A 25447-nucleotide genomic window follows, 5' to 3' on the forward strand; every position below is an offset into this window, starting at 1 on the left:
TTATCAGGGTCTGGGCAGGACTTTGAAGTGAAGGATGCTGGGCTTCTGGAGCCTCCACAGTAGGTGCTGGTCTTCAGGCCCTTTTCCATAGACACATAGGCTAAATTTCTGACTTGCTACCTAACAGAAGAAGGGAAATTCGAGGATTCAAGAGCAAGCTCCAAGCTTTCCTCCTCCCCCAGGTCTTGGAATGAGGAAAGTTGACCTCAGAGGTGGACTAGATGTAGAGGAATCAGATGGGTCTGCCAGAGAGAAATCACCAGAGGAAGGCTCTGGAGGGTCCTGGGACAGGTAGGGCTGAGTGTCAGTATCACAGAGAGAGTGGGATGAAGGAGAGAACAGCAGGGTGGAGGGCCTACAGGGAGGTTTTACTTCCTTGGGGAGAACAAGATAAAGAGTTCAGGGGAAAAGAGAGTGGAGAGGGGGCAATTTCCCTTACTGGTGCTGGCCAGAGGGAAAAATAGGTGCTAGAGAGAGAGAGGGAATGGAGTGAGTGGAAGGCTGTGTGTTCCTGAGATACAGGCTTCTCAGGTGGAGAGGGAGAAAGGGGAGGTGGGGAGGTAGCAGATTTAAAGGGGAGGCTCCAAGTCTTCTTTCTCCGTGAGAACTTGGAGTGTGGAAAATTGACCCCTAAGGAGGAAAATTAACATCCTTGATCTCTTCTCTCAACTTTAAACATTATTCATGTTCTTTCTTCCTTCCTTTATTCTTTCACTCTCACACTCTCCCTCCCCTCCCTCCTTCCTTCCTGCCTTCATCCCTCCCTTCCTCATTCTTCCTTCTTTATGTTCAATTGTTAAACATTGATGGAGTTGCTTTGACAAATTCTAGGCAATGCTTATGTTCTAAATATGATACCACTTTGCTTATCAATATTTCCAAAATTAATAAGCTGTATGAGTTCTTGCCATGAATTCAGAGAATTCTGAATACTGGGTCAAATAGACCAGGCAGCATGGTAAGTTTTTAAGCTTTTTATTCAGTGTGAGAAATGCATAGGAGAGTGAGAGCTCTATAAGAGAGAAGGGTAAGTCTGGATCATACTGAGCCAAGAGTAGGCCTAAGAGTAGGCCAAAAGCATTTGGTTAAGAGCAGTTACAGGGCTGGTGCCGCGGCTCACTAATCCTCTGCCTTGCGGCGCCGGCACACTGGGTTCTAGTCCTGGTCGGGGTACCAGATTCTGTCCCGGTTGCCCCTCTTCCAGGCCAGCTCTCTGCTGTGGCCCGGGAGTGCAGTGGAGGATGGCCCAAGTGCTTGGGCCCTGCACCCCATGGGAGACCAGGAGAAGCACTTGGCTCCTGCCATCGGATCAGCGCGGTGCGCCTGCCACAGTGCGCAGGCCGCGGCGGCCATTGGAGGGTGAACCAACGGCAAAGGAAGACCTTTCTATCTGTCTCTCTCTCACTGTCCACTCTGCCTGTCAAAATAAATAAATAAATAAATAAATCTTAAAAAAAAAAAAAAGAGCAGTTACAAGCAGCTTATCCCAGGCAGCTAAGCTAAGGCAAAGAGAGCAGGTGGAGTGGTCTGAGGCCACGTGTCCTGAAGGCGTGTGGCAACAAAGGTACCAAGGGCAACAAAAGTCCATAATGGCGGAAAAAAGGGCCAGGAAGAAAAAGGGCTGGACCCACTGTGTTCCAGGCCTTTAATCCACTTCCAAAGGGGAGTAGTCATGTAGACTGATTATTAGGTGGGTGCACAGGTGTGGTCAGATAGGGGCATGAGAACACACAGGGGGCATGATGAAGGTGTGGTCTTCCAGCTCACAAATCTAATCAATTCTATCCTATCTGCCTGACTACATCAGATAGTGTTAAATTTCACAGATGGAGATCCTGCATTGAAGGATGAAGTGCTCATTATGAAAATATACAAGCAAAATAATATTAGAGTTTTTCTTAATTGCTGAGAGGAAAATAGGGAGGATGGCACAATAGAGAATAAAAGGGAGATGGATGATAAGATAATTAGTGAAGTTCCTTCCTAGGTATGAAATAGAAACTGAGACCTGAAATGGGAGAATAAAGTGGAATCAAGCCAAACCACATGGAAACACAATCGATAAGTCTGTCCTAAATCATTTTCTACAATATCTACATCAGAATCACAAACAAATGTCACTTACTGACATGAGTACTGATTTGGGACTTCAAAGAAATAATAGGCATGACAATAGGCCTCAGTTTCCTCATTCCTAATATTAGAGTATCTAATTATAAAATCAGGTATTTTATAAATATTCAGTGAATATTTATAAAAGTTTCTTATAATAATTTTAGATTCACAGTCCTTTGGGATATCAAAGGTCAAAGACATTTGGGACTAACAGACTGCTTTATTGTTATGTTTCTGTGTGTCTGTGTGTGTGGCTGTGTGTGCTGAGAAGCTGGTAGAGTATTTCACTCCAGGAATCACCAAATAGACCAATTGACTGAAAAATAATTACAAGTTTTTATAACCATCTAGGTCCGCATTATTATCATGTCGGAAAAAAGAGTTTTGATTATTTTGTGCTCCTAATAGAAGTGCATGCATGGTTGAAGTTTATTGCTCTGACTCAGATACTCTGTCTACAAGCCATTTCATCCGACCACCACCTCTCAATGCTTGGAAATTGCCTAACACTGCTGACCTCAATATGGTTAGGGTTCTACTCAATACCCAGGAACATATTATAGATCATTCTTATTTGATCATAACAAGGCAGCTCAGCCCTGTTTTATAATGGTCATAAGTAAAAATAAATAACCAATTTTGCCTGAATGAAGTAAAATCAATACTCCTTTGCAATATGCTTCTAAGGAAAAAATAAGAAAAATTACAGTTTTTCCAGTCAGCATGAAATGGTTGAAAACACACTATCCAGATTTTGCATATGACCAACAACTACATAGTGGCTCAACTTAAAGCATTTTTTACAGATGATTACAATGAGGGTGTGTATATATATATATATATATATATTCCTCAGAACAGTATAATCTAATTCTTTATTGTAACCAAGCATAACATAAAATGAGAGTTATCTGTGTGCTCATGATATCTGTTAGGTGTTCAGATGGAGACTGGGTGAACTATCTGCTTATTCAGTAAGACATTATCACTGGTAGCATTCTGACACTTAGGATAAATGCAGTTATAGAAACTTAACTATAAAAGTCACTTGTGTGTTTTCCTTTTTCTTTCCTTCTTAAAATTCCTAAATTTGTGGTAGTAGTTATCAGGAAAAAAATATAAACTTTCCTCTTTTAGGTATACATTAACTTTACTGATTCTTTGGGAGTTTTTAATTAAGGATCCTAAGCAATATGAAGAACATAAATATAATTGAGGCCCTAACCTTGCTAAGGAGTAGATAAGTAGAAGTAAAATTCATGAGCTTTTATAAAGTCAAAACCATATTTTCTTACCCAATGATTTGGAAAAATAAAAGTAGAGATAAATAAACACAAGTTTAATTATTTTCATGTTTTATGCTATTTTTTTAAACAACTAAAAATCAAGGGAGATTTGCATAATACACAATAATCAAGAAGAAAGATATATACATAGCAATAATTGTAGCATTTACTTTGTCAGGGCTTTCTTGCTTGTTGTGTTTGTTTCCTTGGAGTTTTGTTTCCTGTTTGCTGATTGTGCAAGTTGAATACAATGAGTACAAAACACACAAATATAAAAGCATTTTTTGAAACTATGTTATGAGGTCATTGACTAGAGTTTATCTGTAGCAGTAGAGCATGTTTCTCCATATAATTAGTCCAGGCAAACCAGCAAAGCCACCTACTCTCTAATTCTACCTAAGAGATTTCATGAAGTCTGCTGTTCAAAAGTATCATTCAAATTTAGTATTCACTTAGCATTTAATTAGTGTAAAAACAGAACAATATCCATTATAATTCTTAAAAAGGTGTATTTATTTGGGCCATTGTTGTGGCACAGCAGGTTAAGCTGCTTGCAATTCTGGCATCCCATATGGGCTTTGGTTCCCAGCCTGGCTGCTCCACTTCTGATCCAACTCCTTGCTAATGGACCTGGGAATACAGAGAAAGCTGGCCCAAGTCCTTGGGCCTCTGAATCTTTATGGAAGACCCAGTTAGATTTCCAGGCTCCTGGCTTCAGCTTGGCCTAGCCCATGACATTTCAACTATCTGGTGGAAGTGAACTAACAAATGCAAGATCTCACTTTCACTGTCTCCCCCTCTTTCTAAATCATTCTGTCTTTCAAATAAATAAATAAATCTTTTTTAATTTTTTTGTATTTATTTGAAAGACAGAGTGATTTAGAGATGGGCAGAAACAGAGAGAACGAGAAAGAGCCTTTCCTTCTGCTATTCAGTCCCCAAATGGCTGCAATGGCCAGATCTAAATCAAGATTTCCACATGAGTGGCAGGAACCCAAGTCCTGGGGGCATCATCTGCTCCTCCTGGGTGAATTAGTAGGGGTGGGATTCAATCCATCCCTCTCATATTGAATACAAGTGTCCTGAGTGGTGGCTTAACCTGCTGCACTACAACTCCCAGCCCCAGGATAATTTTTTTAAGATTTATTTATTTACTTGAGTTAGAGTTACAGAGAGAGGGAGAGACAAAGAGAAAGCTCTTCCATCCCACTGGTTTAGCCCCCAAATGGCCACAATATCTGGAACTGGGCCAATCTGAAGCCAGGAACCAGGAGCTGATTCCTTGACCGTCTTATACTACTTTCCCAGGACATCAGCAGGGGGCTGGATCAGAAGTGGAGCAGCCAGGACTCGAACCGGTGCCCAAATGGGATGTCAGCACTGAAGGAGATAACCTGCTATACCACAGCATCAGCCCCTCCCAAGATACTTTTGAAATCTTGTTTTCCCCAGTGCTAAATTTGGGTGTAACTATTTTTAAGAATTAATTATGGAATACTTGTAGCAAGAGAAATATAAGAAAGCCCAATTCTAAAATAGAAACTGAAGACTGAGCAAGTATCCCACCAAGAGGCAGACACTCTCTCCCATGTCCTCTTATGCTGGTGTCCCATGAACATCAGTGTGGCATCTCTGCTCTGTGAGGCTGGTACTTCTATCCTCCTCCTGTATATCCCATTAAATAATTCATCCAGACTGTAGAAAGGGTGGAATATAAGATGACTGCAGTTGCAACTTCAGCAAGAGAGAATCTTGGAAGGCATTACAGAGCACTTTTATCCTGGATATGATAAGCACACTGAATTGGAAATTGGGATTCTGAATTATATTTCTTACTCTTTCCTTCTTCCTAGCTATGCTAGCTAATTTAGTAATCTCCCTTTACCTCACTTTCTTTATAGAACAAACTGGGGTTGAACTAAATACTCTCCAAGCTTGCTTTCAGAATCCTTATGAATTCTAGATTTCAGTGCTTTTCACTGAGAACATGTTTCCTTCTTGCCAGCATCATGGGGCTCATTTCATATAAATGACCTGGAGTTGCAAAACCCTTTATCACTTGCCAGCTGAGTGTGCATAGCTGACCTCCATTTTACACTGCCTGTGTCTCTATGGCTGACTGGGTTGACTATTTGCAAGTCAGCCTCTTAGCAATTCATCTTTCTCTTTGTTGCAAGCTGGCAACAATTCAGTGGTTAAGACAACTGGAGTAACCTGACCATGAAATAGCCACTCCCTGTCTCCCTTCTACATAAAATGAGCCTTTTGTTTTCTTGCACAGCCAAGCCTCATCTTTACAGTATCAGTTCAGAAATTTGGCATTCATAGACTAACTCATATTTCAGAGTAGATGACAGAGTACCACTGTCACTAGAGGCTAAGCAATCATTTCCTCTTGCATAGGCAGGTCCAAAGGTAGGCAGAGTCGCATCACTGTATTGTAATAGGTCATCCTGAGGGGGGCCAACTACACATTGCTCCACCCATGTGTAGGCAGTTGCCCAAATCTACTCCAAGAAAAGTCAAGTCAATAAAAGAAATGTAAGGAAGACATGTTTGTCAGCTAAAAGGTATATATGGTAAATGGAGGAAAATGAAATCAGATTTTCAATACTCTGATAGTCATCATAAATTTCAGCTTACTAAAAAAATACACTTTTTTCAGTTTTTTAAAAAATATTTATTCATTCAAAAGACAGAGTTACGAGAGGTAGAGGCAGAAAGAGAAGTCAGTCTTCCATCTGCTGTTTCACTCTCCAAATGGCTACAATGGACAATATACACTTGTTTTGAATAAAGGCTTTAAATTAACACCACTGGCTCAAAAGCAGTCAAGAAAAAAATCCTTATTTATTCCAAAACTATTATTCACTGTTACACAACTATATAGTTCCAAATGTTCTTTTGTAATAAGAGATTGCTACTGATGGAAATAGTTGTTCTTACAACATCACTTGTAAGGATTGCTGCTCTGACATTTACTATTGCATTATAAATAATATTTTGAGAAATGCTTGCATAATTTTGATATTTGTTGCAGAGATCAACTTTGAGGTTGAATGTTATCTGAAAAAGCGTATCTCACTTTGCAAAAAGGCACTGACTGCTTTCTTCTTCGTCACCTTATTGGACCTCACTTGCTCCCAACCAAGAGTGTTGCAATTCAAAATATTACATTAAATGAATCCTACTTTTTTGTAGGTTACACTTTCACATGAATTAGATTATTTGAATCTCACAACAACCTTACTCTAAAAGACCCAGTAACATTTCAACATCAGACACTGTCAAAGATAACCACAGAATCTTTACTCTAAGCCTGGTACCTATTCCACTGCACAAAAAAAATTAAAACTCAACCCACAGAGCTATATTGGGCATCACATTCAATACTTAAAACACAGGGGTAATAAATTCAAGAAAATGGAACACAGAGGCCACTCAAAGATAAAAGCTCCAGCTCCAAGTGGTGGCAGAGAAGAGTGGAGTGAGATTTTACCATGCTTAGAGTTTCCTTCACCAAAACCTAATTTTTAAATCTTTTGTGACCCCTGACATGAATATTTCCAAGAGCCTTTTAAAGTAATCTCCATTCTATTTGAAATATTCAGTGAACTATAGAACGCCTATTTTTTCTCCTGTATATTAATCTTCCCCCAAATGATGACTAAGGACCTTTGATACCTAACTGCTCTGTTAGTAAAAGACCAGTGACACATGCCTGTGGACTTATATTTGAATATGTATGCCAATCCAGTTTTTACTCTAAAATTAAAATGAATTAAAAATGTGTTTTCTATAAACAATGAGTGATTTGGCATTAATTAAACATAGTATTTGAGATAGCACCCTAATTTTAAAACAAGTTACTTCAAGTAAAGTCTACTTCACTGAAAGTCACGTTGTGGAACCTGGTTACAACTTGAAGTATGTTGTCTCAATCCTCAGCATTATTCAAGTACAAAATCACAAGCAAATGGACGTGACCAAAATAAATCACGGTGTATAATCAATGAAATCCACATTAAAAGAAGTAAAACAAAACAAAGAATTATCTATTCTTATGATGTGAAAGCAAATCCAAACATAATGGAAACATGCCACTTCTTCTGCCAGAGACAGTACGATATGGCTGTGATTTTCACTGAACATACTGAACAAGAAAGCGAACTCTGGGAATGGAAGCATCCTGTTTGATGTACAGGATTGCTCTTTGGATTTGGAGAGATACATTTGTGTGTCTTATGTCTAGATATCAGAAACAAATCTAACAGGTGTGCATTGCCCCAACAGATGTTTAGAATTATATGAGTCACTACAAGGTCATACTTCCAAAAACCTCAGACCTCTGAAGAATTCACTATGTTTGATGCATCATTTGTTTCCTGTGTTTGGATTTTTGTTGTCAAGAATCTCAAGTATGTTACCACCATCTGATGAACTTCTACAACAAGAATAATTTTTCCATGTAACTCACACATAAGCGCTTTCTAAGGATGTGTCCATCTAACACCCAGAAGGCTGACAGAAAAGCTCAAGTAAGTCAACCAAAATTTGCTTTTTAAATTTTCTCGCAAATATCTTGAGTGACTGTTCTGGAGATTAACTTGACTAGTTATTTGGTTTTGTGAAAATGTAGCCTTTGTTTTCACAAGATTTGCTACAAATCCTAGAAAATGAAATTGTCAACTACAAAAGGCCTTAACACTATCTGGGGCTTGTTTCTGAAGTGCTACGAAGTTCAAATTGTTGGAATTGTGCAGACAATTGGATTTTAAGTTTTGCTTTCTGGAATCTAGAGTCTCATTTAAATGCACCAGGATTTGTTTTAACATTTCTATTTACATTTCAAGTAAGAGATATTTAAACAATGTGTAAATGGCAATAAGAATATGCATTCACAATTTTAGTATTTTTCTCACAAATGTTTATTTCTTTCATTTATTACCTATTCCTTTCCAAATCTTTTTCCATTCCTGGGATGACAACATCCAAACCTTTAAATTCTAAATCAGAAACAAAATCTCCAAAGCTTTTTGGGCCCACAGAGGCAAATCATAGCATCAAAGTGAGTAGATTCCTCTGTATACAAAGTAGATATAGGCATGGGAGGAGTCAGTGGGAAGAGTGGGAATTATTTAGCCCTACCTTCTACTGTGGCTGACCTCTGGCCTGGTTTATTCTCTTCCATCCGGGAGAAGAAGGTAATTTTTTTTTTACGCTCAACCCATTCAGTGGAAAATACCTTCGTGTACCTTGACGTTTAAAGAGCTGGTGCTGTGGAAAGGTACTGGAGAAGTAAACTAGCAACTGAAGTGATCCTAAGACAAAGAACTTAAGGATAGAGAATTCTGTGACGGGTGGGGCTGTGCGTATATCACCAAATCAGAGACCATAACACTGATGGTTAAGTTCAAGTAGTCAGGGTCCTCTGTAGCTAATGTTGTGAACAACAAAAGGCAGTTTTGCATTGGAGGAAATCCCAACTGGTATGAATTGGACTTCTATGAATTCATGCTGGTATTCCTGTCTGGGTTTCCCTCAGATATCCCAGTGCTTTCATCCTTTGAGAACTGACTGAAAACCCACATTTTCTCTTGGCATTCCTAATGGTGCCAGCTCTGTTTTGTTAGAAATTCTATAATGAGTGTTGAACATTGGGGTGTGAGGGTAGCACTCAAACTCGTGAACAGTATGTCTTGTTTGCAGCATCAGACACCTCTGATCCTCAGAGTTATTACACCTGATTCATTGTTCCTTGATCTACCCAATCAACAAAGCCATTGAGTATTTTCTGTATGCTAACTTCTTTTTAAACTTTTATTTCTTTAGTAATTAGAGTAACAGAGAGAAAGAGACTGACAGACACAAAGATATCTATTTTTTATTAATTAAATTATTGTAGAAACAGAGAGACAGGTAGACAGAATCAGATGGTCCCATCCCCTGGTTTACTCAGCAAATGCCCACAACATCCAGGACTGAACCTGCAAGTCAGGAACTCAATCCAATTCTCCCACATAGGTGGCAGTAAGTCAATTGCCTGAAGCATCATTGCTGTGTGCCAGGGTCTGTATCATCAGGAAGTTGGAGCCAGGCGGTAGATTCAGGAATAAACCCTTGATACTCCAATGAGGGATGGTAGAATATTCACTGGCATCTTAACTGTTAGAGTGAACAACTACCCCTCTGTGTGCTAATTACTGTTTTACATATTCCTAAATCACAAGGATTTCAAAGAAATGGTTCTTTCTAATTAGGAATTTTTTAAATAATGAGATTATTTAATAGAAAGAGGTAAAATTTGATGCTCTAAAAAGGACCTGGGATTATCAAGTTGGGCAGCAACAAGAGAAGAAAAAACCTATTTTAGAAGCAAAGATCACTGGAAACAAACACGAGGAGGTTAAAATAGTAAATGAGGCAAACAATAAGAATGGAGAGAATCGAGCACTGTGAAGGGTGGTAAGACCAGTGTTGAAAGGAAAGGATTAGAGACTCCCCAGTACTCAACACTGGACATTTGATTTGATCCTGCAAGCAGGGAGGTGTCTGAAGGTCCTGAAGTGTTTTGATCAAGAACCTGAGAAAGACTTGGTTTATTTTGTCAAATGTACACATAGTACTATTTTATTTTTTTTAACTTTTATTTAATGAATATAAATTTCCAAGGTACGATTTATGGATTACAATGGCTTCCCCCCCATACCGTCCCTCCCACCCACAACCCTCCCCTTTCCCACTCCCTCTCCCCTTCCATTCACATCAAGATTCATTTTCGATTATCTTAATATACAGAAGATCAGCTTAGTATACATTAAATAAGGATTTCAACAGTTTGCTCCCACACAGAAACATAAAGTGAAAAATAATAGATGATTTTTTTTTAAATGATGATGAAATCAGATCAGACCTATTGTCATGTTTAATCCCAGTGAGAGTCAAGTTGGGAGTTGATAATTTCTTTTTTTTTTTTTTTTTTTACAGAGGATCAGTTTAGTATGCATTAAGTAAAGATTTCAACAGTTTGCACCCCCATAGAAACACAAAGTGAAATATATTGTTTGAGTACTCGTTATAGCATTAAATCTCAATGCACAGCACATTAAGGACAGAGATCCTACATGAGGAGTAAGTGCACAGTGACTCCTGTTGTTGACTTTACCAATTGACACTCCTGTCTATGGCATCAGTAATCTCCCTATGCTCCAGTCATGAGTTTCCAAGGCTATGGAAGCCCTCTGAGTTCTCCAATTCTTATCTTGTTTAGACAAGGTCATAGTCAAAGTGGAGGTTCTCTCCTCCCTTCAGAGAAAGGTACCTCCTTCTTTGAAGACCTGTTCTTTCCACTGGGATCTCACTCGCAGAGATCTTTTTGCCAGAGTGTCTTGGCTTTCCATGCCTGAAATACTCTCATGGGCTTTTCAGCCAGATCCGAATGCCTTTAGGGCTGATTCTGAGGCCCGAGTGCTATTTAGGACATCTGCCATTCTATGAGTCTGCTGAGTATCTCACTTCCCATGTTGGATCACTCTCCCCTTTATTTATTCTATTTATTTTATTTTACATGTGTAAAATCTGAGGTCCAGATTGAGGAGAAATCTGCCAACAGCAACAAATTGACAGAGCAGAAATGTCACATCAACTCAAGTTTTAAGCACCTGATACCTGGACTCCAAACTCAGTGATTTCTTACTGTAAGAAAAAACCTCTGCACAAGTACAGCAAGCCATCCTGTTTTCAATAGACACAATTGCCCAAGATGCCTCAAAAAGCCATAATAATCAGAAAGGAAACAAAATCCATCGGCAGAGGGTTTTTTTTTTTTTAATATTATTATTTTGGATGAAATGGAGGCAATTAGGTTTAATTCCCCATCTTCATCCTGCTAACATGTGCAGAGCCAGGAACCTCTCGCTTTGGCCCATCTTCACTTTCTGTTTCTGAATACTTTCAGTTGGGAGCATCTTTGTCTACCAGACCCAGCCAGGGCCACTGCTTAAAGCCCTACAATACAACATCAAAGGTCACCACGGCTGCCACAGTGGGAACCAAGAGGAATCTGTTCTCTAAGATATTCCTACCCGAACAAATCCAGCTGTTTTATGTCAAACAATACAAAATTTGATTCTCCAAAACACAGCGGTAAGGAAACAAGCATTTTGTCTTGTTTTGTTTTGTTTTTAATGAATTGTCTAAACATCTGGTGGGGTTTTGGGTTATTTATTTTTCCACATGTTGTTGTGATAAAAAGGGCTAAGACATCTTCATGGGAGCAGAGCTCATCCAATGCTCTCCTGGGCTCTCCACGAGAAAATGCTCCATGTTTCCCCCTTTACTCCACTCTCCAGCAGACTTAAACGTTAGTCTCATAGTAATATACTCAGATGTCATCTGCATTCTTGAAGTCAATTCATTATATTACAACATGTATTAGCTCCTTCCTGACTGGTCTCAGGTTCTATTACTAAAGGCCTGGCTGTAGAGGGATGGGGAATCTTTTTTCTGCCAGGGGCCATTAGATTTTTATGTCATCATTCATGGGCCATACACAATTATCAACTTAAAAATTAGCTGACCTGTGCCGCGACTCACTAGGCTCATCCTCTGCCTGCGGTGCCGGCACACCAGGTTCTAGTCCCAGTTGGGACGCCGGATTCTGTCCCGGTTGCTCCTCTTCTTGTCCAGCTCTCTGCTGTGGCCCTCTCTGGAGGATGGCCCAAGTGCTTGGGCCCTGCACCCGCATGGGAGACCAGGAGGAAGCACCTGGCTCCTGGCTTCGGATCAGTCCAGCGCGCCGGCCGCAACACACTGGCCGTGGCAGCCACTTGGGGGGTGAACCAACGGAAAAAGGAAGACCTTTCTCTCAGTCTCTCTCTCTCTCTCACTGTCTAACTCTGCTTGTCAAACAAACAAACAAAAAAAATTAGCCTGCCATAGATTTATTGAATTTCAAGTTCCTCCTGTTTTGCCTTGGCAGTGCCAGACCAAATGATTTCATGGGCTTATATGGACCGTGGGCTGGATGTTTCCCACCCCTGGAAGATAAAAAATGGATGATCAATGTCCCCAATCAGTGTCCCCAAGTTTTGTCTCTCTACCTTCTCTGGTTACATTGTCCAGCCTTCAGATCATATTCTATTAACACCCAGTGACTGTCATTTAAACTCTTGCACTGACTGGGTGCAAGATCTACTTTGTAGATACAGCTGGGTGCTCTATCCCCATGTATTTCTGAGTGGAGCTCTTAACACGTAAACACAGCTTGCTTGGTTGTCTATCTCTTGTTTGTCACATCAGTCTTCCTGGTTGACTGACCCTTGTCCTCCTGCTTTATGTTGCTATGGCTGTCCCTTTTCCCCTCAGTCCAAGCTCCTCCCTTTATTCTATGCAGAATAGCAAATACTAGGCTGAAAATCTGACAACACTTGTGAAAGCTTGAGCATCGAATAAAGGAAATATTATGTAAGGAAAAAGAAAAGATGGCCAGTATTGTGGCACAGTGGGTCAAACCATGACTTGGGTTGCCATCATCCCACATATGAGCATAGATTCAAGTCCTGGCTACTCCACTTCTGATCCGGCTTCTTGCTAATACACCTGAAAGGCAGTGGATGATAGTCAAGGTACTTGGACTCCTGCCATCCACATAGGTGACCCAGATGGGGTTCTGGGCCCTTGGCTATGCCCTGGCCTAACCCTGATTATTGGGCCACATGTTACTATGCCTTTCGAACAAATATATAAATAAATCTTTCTTTCAAAAGAAGAAGAGAAGAAGAAGAAGAAGAAGAAGAAGAAGAAGAAGAAGAAGAAGAAGAAGAAGAAGAAGAAGAAGAAGAAATAATTAAGTGTCTCTGAACACTATTCCTGAGTCCATTGGCCACTATTCTCTCCATTAACAGTTTCCTGCTGGCCTCATCCTTCCTTGTCTTCCTGGCTGCCACCACATTGTTATTTTATGCATGTTTGACCAAGCATGGGTGTGTGTAGGGGTAGGGAAAGAGGAGTAATTTATCTTCAACAGGTAAAAGTATGTTTGGCCATCTTTCATTCTACTCTGAGTATAGGCCCTTGGCTCTCTTTTGGTTCCAATGAGAACCCCCTTTTGCCATCCCTCATTTTTCATTGCTCAGCCTGCTTCAAGATCATCCTACAGTTGATTCCACTGACATATCATCCTGCTCCAATAATGACAGCTGTTTATATAATTATAAGATGCATACTATTGTCTCACTTTCTAGGACATTTCCATATCCAAAATGTACATTAGAATGAATTTTTCCAAGTACACTCAAACTTAATAGAAAAACACACCCATGAAAAGCCTTGCAATCACAATGTTGCGTTCAATTACTTCATTACTTAGATCACAGTTTGTTTGCAGTAATATATTCTGCATTCACATTCACATTCACATTCACATTCTTTGGAGTTTTACACATTCAGTCCATTTCATGGCAAAATTCTGTAATCTATCCCTGCTGTTAATTGGAGGTAGATTACATTTGCTTGACAGGTTTACAATTGTCATATAATTATTTTGCATACAGCAATATTTAGTGTGCTTGTCTGCCCCAAAATAGTCTAACAGTCAAATTATATATTTTCTCAGGTTATTCATGCAAAGGGTCTCCTTAATGACTTAATGACTTCCAGACGTCACCCAGAAACATAAAATTATGCAGCAAGTATCAGGATCTTGTTACTCACTAGCATTGTAACTTGTCAGACACAAAGATGAACAGGGTCTTAGCTCAGCCTTCTTTACTAGTAAGGAAGATAGAGCAGCAGAATATAAGCACTAGCCAAGATGAGAACAATGCTTATTGGAGACTCTGAAAGATGACAATATGAATATCCCTAGGGAGTGAATTAGGCTTGACATTGGAGGTGACATTTTGACTAGTTATAAAAAATGAACAGGATTTGGACAGGTCAGGTCAAGAGACAAAAATCTTGTAGCAGAAATAAGAGGTATGGAGGTGGGGATCAATTGTGCAGGTGAGGATAATGAAAAAAGCAAACATTTATTAATTTTAAGGATCAGGCTTTGATGTTGGAATGATGATGAACTACAAATGCAAGGATACATTCCCTATTTCTTTGTCCAGCAGTTGTATGCCAGTTCTCAAGGCTGGGGGGAGGGGGCTTTCCAGAAGAAGGAAAGCCGACTGCTTTCATTGTCGAAAGTCAGGTTTAAAAAGGACAGCACCCAGTGTTTGAGAACAACCGAGACACAAACCCAGACTCACTACTAACAAAAGATGGATTCAATGTCATAGGTCTGGAATTGCAACGCTAAAAATAATAAGATATTTTACAAAACATGCACCTACAATGTAATACCAAAAAAGAAAAAACAGATTAGCAATCATCCCAGTGTTAGCTGAGCCCCTCCAGCTTTGGCTAACATGTGTGTGTGATGACCTCATTAGTTTTCTCAGGAGTGGGAAGTAGCACAGACAGATGTCCTGGGCCATGTGACTGGGTGAAGATAAATAGCCAGGATGCAGCTGTGTAGACAGCTGTCTAAACCAATTAAAAAATAGATCTATCCCTTCCCCTCGGTACTTTAAAAGACTCTAGGATTATCACAATTTATGCACCAGCCCCAAATATGCCTCCTGCATAATCATACAACTTAGCACTTCTGTGGCACTGTAATTTTTCAAAGCCTGCTGCAAATATAGGTTTAATTTTATGGTCTTTAAAGAAGATAAGAGAAATTCCTGATATGCAGATACACAAATGGATTCAAGTGTTGCCTTAATTAACAAATTAAATCTCTGAACAACACTTTAGAAAGTGTCACCAGTGATTTCATGACCAACTGAGGAGATGCAGCCACAGAGATCTGGAGAGTCATTCACACTGGGTCATATATTCTGTGTCAAAGAGGGAATTAAGCAGCTCCAAATTCTGGTTATTATGAACCTACCTGTGACCTTACAATCCTAGGTATTCACCCAACTGGCACAGAAGGAAGAGTCTATTTGTTCATTGATGGAAGAATGGACAACTGTTACATATTCAGGAAATGGATTTTAGTCAGCAATGAAAATGACCAGTTCAGTGTTTCCAGCAGACTTTAGATGAGATGATTCAGGCTGAGGGATGAAAACACACTTACTATGAAATTGAAGTCAGGGCCTTTCATTTTATCTGGCCATCATATTCCTGATGGAAAGTCAGACCTTTGCAACAATGACCACGAGAACTGTGCTCCATGGAAGTTAGTTGCAAAGCTTTTTAAAGAGCAATTTTATTTATGTTTTTATTTATACATGCCTATAAATTTTTATGTACTCATTTATGTATCTATTTGAAGGGAAGAAAGAAAGAGAAAGGAAGAGACAGAGACAGAGAAAGAAGTAGAGACAGAGACAGAGGCAGAGCAGAAACAGAGATAGAGAGAAGTCTTCCACCTTCTGATCCACTCCCTAAATGGCCACAACAGTGGTGCCAGGACCAGTCTGAAAGCAGGAAACAAGTAATTCCCTCCTTGGCTCCTGCACTAGTGGCAGTGGCCCAGGTACTTGGGCCATCATCTACTATATTCCCAGGCACATTACCAGGAAGCTGGATCAGAAACAGAGTAGCCAGGATTCTAATGAGCACTCCAATATGGGATACCAACCTCACAAGCCACAACTTACCTTGCTGCACCACAACACCAGCCCCACTTGCAAAACTTTTTGTCACTGTTTTTATTTTTCTAACTATAATATTTTCTTTACATGTTTTGTTTTATGATGGGGAAACAGTTATATTTTGTTTTTTTTTGTTTGTTTTAAGAAGGGGCATGTATTTAATAACACCTTAATTAATTTGAATAACTTGTAAATTGCTTGGGACTCTTTTTATATATGTAATCAATCACCTGAGAGCAATGATACTACAAACAAAAACAAGTGCAGTTTGTATTTGCAAAATTCATATTTAAAAAATTGGAATTAAATGGAACAAGTGAAAATAACTAATTTTTCACACCACCAAAAGAACATCTTCGTTATGAAGTAGATATTCTAGTAAATGGCATTTTGCTAAGGTGAAATAAAAGGTCATTTTTTCTTAAAAATATAATAATGAAAGAATCTTAATAACTGAGTAACTATTTAAGTATAACATGAAAGAAAAATACTTTAAGTTTATGAACTAAGCAATAATAAAATATTAGTCATGTGGGTAGAGATAAGAAAATCAATCCATTTCTTATGCAGATATTATAGAGTGATAAAATACTCACTGCTTGAAATAGAGAAATTAGGTTTCCTTTCCAGCTTTGTCATGAACTGGTCTGTGATGCTACAGAAGTTACATTATTACTCAGGAATTGTGCCTGCATAATACCTATGACCCTTCCATCTTGAAAATGTTATTATTGATAAATATTCAAAAGAAAGCTCTTTTGGTTAAAGTATAATATAGCTACACTGACTATAATAATAATACCTTACACTGATAATATCTTCCAAAATGCCTTTTTAAAAATGACCTTCTTAGATTCTGACTATAACCCCATATAATAGATATGATGTGAAATCAGAAGATAATGTAGTTGAAACTCAAAATTTGGAAATGAATTAGCAGAGTCCCTACAGCAATATATTAACACAGCAGAAGTAGTACCTAAGTCTTGGGTTTTAGTTCATAAGCCTGCCTCGCACCCCCAGCAGGGTGCTCATTTGATGGGGAGTGACATTTAGCTTTGTATTACGAGATGATGTCAGTAGCTAAAAAAAACATAAATGTATAATTATAATTATACAAGTATAATTAAAAGTGGTTTCACTTGAAGGGTTTATAATCTATGATAGTACTAGGAATGGAGGAACAGTCATCAATAAGAAGGTATAGGAGTAATGTATAGAAGATTGGATGACCTGGGCTTAAATGCATTGTGAAGAAACACTAATAGATCATGGACTCTGGCTAAGTGAAAATGCATGTAGTGGTGAGCTTTTAGCCTTAAAGGTAAGACATTGCTTAATACACCTACATCCCATTTGATGCCCATCTCCAACTCTTGATGCCGGTTTCTTGCTAATACAGACCCTGGGAGGCACAGTGATGGTTCAAGTAATTGAATGGCTGCCACCCACGTGGGAGACCTAAACTGAGTTTCTGGCTTCTGGCTTCAGTCACAGCCAAGCTCCAGCCATTTAGGGAGTGAACTAGTGCACAGAACTTGAATCTCTCTCTCTCTCTTTCTCATAAATAAATAAAGAATTTTTTTTAAAAAAAATGTACATTGTTGTACTTTACTTAATAGTGTATTAAACTGTGATGTGTCGGCTTCTAGGATGAATTTGTCAGGAAGCATGGCAAAAAAGATTTGACTTAGAGTGAAAAATCTCTCTGTCCAGGAGGAAAAGTGAATGACTATTGGAGAAGAGAAGGCAGATCAGAAGATTATTCCAATTCCTGTATACACCTACAAGCAGTATGATATCAGGTAATGAGAATAATGATGTGAACTGATGGGTGTCCATCTTCTGCTGCCACATCAGAGACAAATGTGTCCTCAAACAAGCCTATTCAGATTGTCCGAGCTCATACCTTTGGAGTATTCACAGTGATTCAAAATTAAGGACTTCATATTGTAGAATCTCAGTGGTTTCAACAGAGTGTGTAACATAAACAATAGGCTAATGAATCATTATTTTTATTCACTTCCCTACTTCCAGTTCTAGATATACTTCCTCACATTCTCACATCTTTCCAGCACTATCAATTTTCTTCCGCAGTTGATATTTTCTCCTAACATATGAAGTCATTTCAATAGCAGTTCTGCCACACCAAATAATGGCCCACAAAGATACCTCCCCAGAAATATCTGAATCTCTGGAAACTAAGAATGCGACTTTATATGGCAACTGTGACTTTATGGATGTGACATCATGATCATGACATGGAGAGATTGCCCTGCATTATCTAAGTGGACCATAAATGCAACCACAAAGCTCCTTATGAGGCAGGAAATTTGACACTGAAGATTCCTATGTAACCATTGAAGGAAAATGCTATATGCCTGGCTTAAAAATTGAGAAAGGTAGAATGAGTCAAGCGATGTAAACAATGCTGCTCTAAATTCTGAAAAAGGCAATGATTGCAATTCTTTCTTAGAACCTAAAGAGGAAATGCACCCTGTTAACATACTGATTTTGGCCAAATGCAACTGATTTGGACTTCTGCCCTAAGAACTATAAGAGATCAAGAGTGCTGGGGCAATTTGTTGTAGTAGCAATCAGAATAAAAAATAAAACACAGGTAAGTATGAAGCAATCTGCTGTGGGAAAAATAATCTAATACATTTCAATATTAAACAGATAATGCTTTGGATGATTGGCACTCTGGGGGTCACCACATCATTCTGAACCTCTGTTAGGCTCAGTTAATCTTTTATTCATATTAGTCACCAAGTTTGCAATGGTCCATGCATTTACATATGGATTTTCTACATACATCTCAACAACCAGGTACTCAAGGTCTCCTCCCAGTGGGAATGTTGCAAGCTTTGGGCCCTCCCTCCTTGATGGCAGAATCTGTGCTTTACTTTTGGTTATGCTTCTTGGAATGCACACTGAAGGCTGTTGTATGTGAGGGTGCTTAATAAATATATGTTCAGTCACTCAATTGTTGCTTAATTAACCATTCTGAATAACCACTAAACCAAACTAAAAATAATATGACTGGAATAAATCAGTTGGTCCCACATTTGCAATGAGATTAAGATTCTCTTTAACCAGACTGGGAGCAGGCAAAACAGAGTTGTTAGTTGCAAAAATGAAGATAGGCATATAGGCTCACACAAGCCTTTGAATTCCATGGTATGAAATTTGAACCTTTCAGGAGAATGGCTCTAAGTAGGAGATAAAAGATGTTGACTACAAGATTAAATGCTCAACTCTGAGCAAAATAACAGTGGCCACTGGTGACACAGAATCACTCAGTGCAGTTCTTCCAACAAAACTAGTTTTGTTTGAGGAATAAATTTACCTGAACAGCAAACTCAATCAATGTCTGCTTAGGAAAAACATTTGTATGAAGAATATAAAAATGTCGATTTAAAGATAATAGTTTTCTTATAATCAGAAGAAATCAGTATAATATAATGTAACTAAAAGTAATATATACAATGAGTAAAATAAGTCATATTTCTACTCATGTTCACTCTGTCATAACTAGATGACTATCGCCAGTAGACTAAAATCCAACATTTAGTTTGATTTCAAGTATGTACTTTTCTATTGTTTGTTCAGTTCAGTACTTTTGAATAAGCCCTAATTTTTGAGCCTTTTTTAACATGCAGATTACTTATAATTTTACAAAATTATGCTAAACTGTAAGCAAAGGAACCCATTCAATATTTCGTAAGCGATTTAGTATACAGGAAATTTGCCAGCCTTGGTTTAAAAACTATTTTCAATGAAGAATTTGTAAAACACAGAACTTCAATTTCAATTGAGGGGGGTTTCTTTGAGAAATGAATCACAACATAACAGAAGGAAAAAGACTACTACTTACCAAATATTTTCATCTGAGGACATCTTTTTTTCCCAGCAAACATGGCCTTCTAACTTTAAAGGACATTTTCCTTGTTTGTTAAGCATAAACCAAAACCTGGAGAACTAAAGAAAAAAAATAAAAAACTATTGAAATTTTTGCTAAAATGGTTATTGACTTTCTTTCACCTCACTTGGAGGCCTGATTTTTTTAAAAGACATATTTATTTATTTGAGTTACAGAGTTACAGAGAGGCAGAGGCAGAGAGAGAGAGAGAGAAGTCTTCCATCCGCTGGTTCACTACCCAAATGGCAGCAATGGCCGCAGCTGTGCTGATCCGAAGCCAGGAGCCAGGAGCTTCCTCTGGGTCTCTCACGTGGGTGCAGGGGCCCAAGGACTTAGGCCACCTTCTACTGCTTTCCCAGGCCATAGCAGAGAGCTGGATCAAAGTGGAGCACCTGGACTCAAACCAGCACCCATATGGGATGCCTGCATTTCAGATAGCTGCTTTACTTGCTACACCACAGGGCCAGGCCCCATATTGACTTTTAATTTGTTCCTATTTCACTTCCCACCTTCTCTGGTGTTTTGAGCTCATAGTTTTAGCTGATGGTCAACTGATGCTCACAATCACCCCATTTATTGTGGCTCTAGTTCTCCCCTTGGCACAGAGTTTATTTTCTTCCAACTCAAGTAAAATCTCCTTTTGACAAATAATTTTGGTTTCTTCTATTTTAAATTTTATTTTCATTTCATTTGAAAGATAGAACCACACAGAAAGAGATATTCTATCTACTAGTTCACTCTTCAAATGCCCACCACAGCTGAGGCTGGGCTAGGCTGAAAGACACAGACCACAACATGTTATATATCTCCCAAATAAGTGACATGGACCAAGTACTGGAGCCATCATTTATGGCCTTCCAGAGCATGTATTAGCAGGAAGATGGAATCAGAGCTGGAGCCAAAACTAAAATTCATGTGCTCTGATATGGGATGTAGGTGTTCCAAACACATGACCTGAGAATTCATTTTTGAAATTTAACCATTAACCTTTTAGGGAGACCAAAATGTATAAACAGATTGCAAAACTATGATTTCAAATTATATTCTGTATCTCATCTACCTCTTTCATCTCCCCTCCAATCATTTTTTGAAAAAAACTTTTTAATAAGTATTTCACTTATTTATTTATACAAAGGAAAAATATCATGTATTTCATACACTTTCATAAAAGCATATGATATTTCTCATTATATGCTCTGTACCTCATTCTTGCCTGCCTCTAATTTTCTTTCAATTTTTACAATGACATACTCTCAATTTCCTTTATAAGCACATGGTTAAACCTCCACTAAATAAATAATTCAACAAATAGAAAGAAGAAAATCACTTTTGCTCAAGAGTATAGATGGGGCTATAAACAATAATAGAATCTCAAAATGTCATTTTCCTTCTACATTACACTTCATACTCTTGTATATCAGTCACCACAAATCAGGGAAGCATATGATATTTGTCTTTTGGGGACTGGCTTATTTCACTAAGCATAGTGGTCTCCAGTTGCATCCATTTTGTTGTGAAAGAGCAGATTTTATCCGTTTTTATGGCCGAGTAATACTGAATAGTATTACGTTATATAAATAGATCATAATTTCTTTATGCATTCATCTGCGATGGACATGTGCATTGATTCCATATATTAGCTATTGTAAGTTGAGATGCTGTAAACATAGGGGTATTGATAACTCTTTCATATGCTGATTTCATTTTCTTTGGATAAATTTCCAGGAGTTTGGAATGTCTTGATCCTATTGTAGGTTCAGCTTCAGATTTCTGAAGAATCTCCATACTGTGTTCCATAGTGGTTGTACCAGTTTACATTCCCACTAACAGTGCATTAGGGTACCTTTTCCCCCACATCCTAACCAGCATTTATTATTTTTCGATTTTTGGATCCACTCTAACTGGAGTGAGATGAAACATCATTGTGCTTTTTATTTGTATTTCCCTGAAGACTTATGATCCTGAGCATCCTTTCATGTGTCTGCATGTGTCTGTTGGCCATTTGTACTTTATCCTTTGAAAATATCTGCTCATATCCTTGGCCCATTTTTTAAAAAAAATTTTCCAAGGAAACCATTTATTTAATGAGTACAAAATCATAAGTACAACTTTAGGAATATAGTTATCCTTCCCATTATACCTGCCCTCCTACCCCCAGTTCCACCTCACCTCCTCTTCCCTCTCCCATTCCCAGTCCCATTCCTCATTAAGAAAAACTATGTGAATTAACAGTATAACTAGCACTCAAACAGTACTTTACACTTTATGTTTCTGTGTGGGTGCAAACTGTTTAAATCCTTACTTAGTATAAAATAAATTGATCTTCTGTAGACAAAGATAATTGAAAATGAAACTTGATGTGAATGGGATGGGAAAGGGAGTGGGAGATGGGATGGTTGTGGGTGGGAGGGAGGTTATGGGGGGAAAAGCCACTGTATTCCAAAAGCTGTACTTTGGAAATTTATATTTATTAAATAAAAGTTTAAAAAAATTCAGATATAAAGAAAAAAGTGACAACGGCAAGGGAGAGGAGGATAGATAAAATTCTCTGTAAAACTGGTTCTCAAACAGTTTGTGTGTATGTATGCATGTGCAAATTGTGAAGCAGAAGAGAGAATATCAGACTTAGAAGACAGAGAACAGGAAAGGATACAGTCAGACCAAAGAAAAGAAGAGGAAATTAGAAATCTAAAGCATATTGTCGGGAATCTTCAGGATACTATTAAAAAACCCAACATTCGGGTTCTAGGAGTTCCTGAAGGCATGGAGAGAAAGGATTAGAAGGCCTTTTTAGTGAGATATTAGCAGAAAATTTCCCAGGTTTGGAGAAGGACAGAGAAATCCTAGTACAGGAAGCTCATAGAACCCCTAATAAACACAACCAAAAGAGATCCTCACCACGACACGTTGTAATTAAACTCTCCACAGTGAAACATAAAGAAAAGATCCTAAAATGTGCAAGAGAGAAATATCAGATTACTCTCAGAGGATCTCCAATCAGACTCACAGCTGACTTCTCATCAGAAACCCTACAAGCTAGGAGGGAATGGCGAGATATAGCCCAGGTACTAAGAGAGAAAAACTGCCAGCCCAGAATATTATATCCTGCAAAGCTATCATTTGTGAATGAAGGTGAAATAAAGACTTTTCATAGCAAACAGAAATTGAAAGAATTTGTCGCCACTCGTCCAGCCCTGCAAAAGATGCTTAAAGATGTGTTGCACATTGAAACACAGAAACACGGTCATCAATATGAAAGAAGGTAAAGGAAGGAAACTTCACAGCAAAAGATCACAGGGAATTCAAAGCATATATTAGAACTTATCTTTGGCAAATGGCAGGGCAAAGTTACCACTTTTCATTAGTCACATTGAATGTTAATGGCCTGAACTGTCCAGTTAAAAGACACCGATTGGCTGATTGGGTTAAGGAACAAAACCCATCTATTTGCTGTTTACAAGAAACACATCTGTCCAACAAAGATCCATACAGACTGAAAGTGAAAGGCTGGAAAAAGATATACCATGCCAACAGAAATGAAAAAAGAGCAGGCATAGCCATCTTAATATTGGACAACATAAACTTTACCACAAAAACTGTTAAGAGAGACAAAGAGGGACACTATATAATGATTAAGGGTTCAATTCAACAGGAAGATGTAACTATTATCAATATATATGCACCTAACTACAGGGCACCAGTTTATCCAAAAGATTTGTTAAGGGACTTAAAGGGAGACTTAGACTCCAATACAATAGTACTGGGGGACTTCAATACTCCACTCTCAGAAACAGACAGATCAATAAGACAGAAGATCAACAAGGAGACAGTAGATTTAAACGACACTATAGCCCAAATGGATCTAACAGATATATACAGAACTTTTCATCCTACACAGAAAGATTTTACATTCTTCTCAGCAGTACATGGAACCTTCTCTAGGATTGACCACATACTAGGCCATAAAGCAAGTCTCAGCAAATTCAAAAGAATTAGAATCATACCATGCAGCTTCTCAGACCATAAAGGAATGAAGTTCGAAATTAGCAACTCAGGAATGCAAATGCATGGAGATTGAACAACATGCTCCTGAATGAACAATGGGTCATAGAAGAAATTAAACGAGAAATCAAAAATTTTCTGGAAGTAAATGAGGATAACACCACAACATACCAAAACTTATGGGATACAGCAAAAGCAGTGTTAAGAGGAAAGTTTGTATCAATAGGTCCCTACATCAAGAAATTGGAAAGGTACCAAATAGATGAGCTTTCACTGCATCTCAAAGATCTAGAAAATCTGCAGCAAACCAGACCCAAATCTAGTAGGAGAAGAGAAATAATTAAAATCAGAGAAGAAATCAACAGGAGTGAATCCAAAAAAAAATTACAAAAAATCAGCCAAATGAGAAGCTGGTTTTCTGAAAAAATAAACAAAATTGACACCCCATTGGCCCAACTAACTAAAAAAAGAAGAGAAAAGACCCAAATCAATAAAATCAGAGATGAAAAAGGAAACGTAACAACAGACACCACAGAAATAAAAAGAATCATCAGAAATTACTACAAGGACTTGTATGCCAGCAAACAGGGAAACCTATCAGAAATGGATAGATTCCTGGACACATGCAACCTACCTAAATTGAACCAGGAAGACATCGAAAACCTAAACAGACCCATAACTGAGACAGAAATTGAAACAGTAATAAAGGCCCTCCCAACAAAGAAAAGCCCAGGACCAGATGGAATCACTGCTGAATTATACCAGCCATTTAAAGAAGAACTGACTCCAATTCTACTCAAAATATTCAGAACAATCGAAAAATAGGGAGTCCTCCCAAATTCTTTCTATGAAGCCAGCATCACCTTAATTCCTAAGCCAGAGAAAGATGCAGCATTGAAAGAGAATTACAGACCAATATCCCTGATGAACATAGATGCAAAAATCCTCAATAAAATTCTCGCCAATAAAATGCAACAACACATCAGAAAGATCATCCACCCAGACCAAGTGGGATTTATCCCTGGTATGCAGGGATGGTTTAATGTGAGCAAAACAATCAATGTGGTACACCACATTAACAGACTGCAGAAGAAAAACATTATGATTATCTCAATAGACGCCGAGAAAGCATTTGATAAAATACAACACCCTTTCATGATGAAAACTCTAAGCAAACTGGGTTTGGAAGAAACATTCCTCAATACAATCAAAGCAATCTATGAAAAACCCACAGCCAACATCCTATTGAATGGGGAAAAGTTGGAAGCATTTCCACTGAGATCTGGTACCAGACAGGGATGCCCACTCGCACCACTGCTATTCAATATAGTTCTGGAAGTTCTAGCCAGAGCCATCAGACAAGAAAAAGAAATTAAAGGGAAACAAATTGGGAAGGAAGAAGTCAAACTATCCCTCTTGGCATATGATATGATTCTTTATTTATGGGACCCAAAGAACTCTACTAAGAG

This window comes from Oryctolagus cuniculus, chromosome 10 (assembly GCF_964237555.1).
Source record: "Oryctolagus cuniculus chromosome 10, mOryCun1.1, whole genome shotgun sequence".
NCBI lineage: Eukaryota > Metazoa > Chordata > Mammalia > Lagomorpha > Leporidae > Oryctolagus > Oryctolagus cuniculus.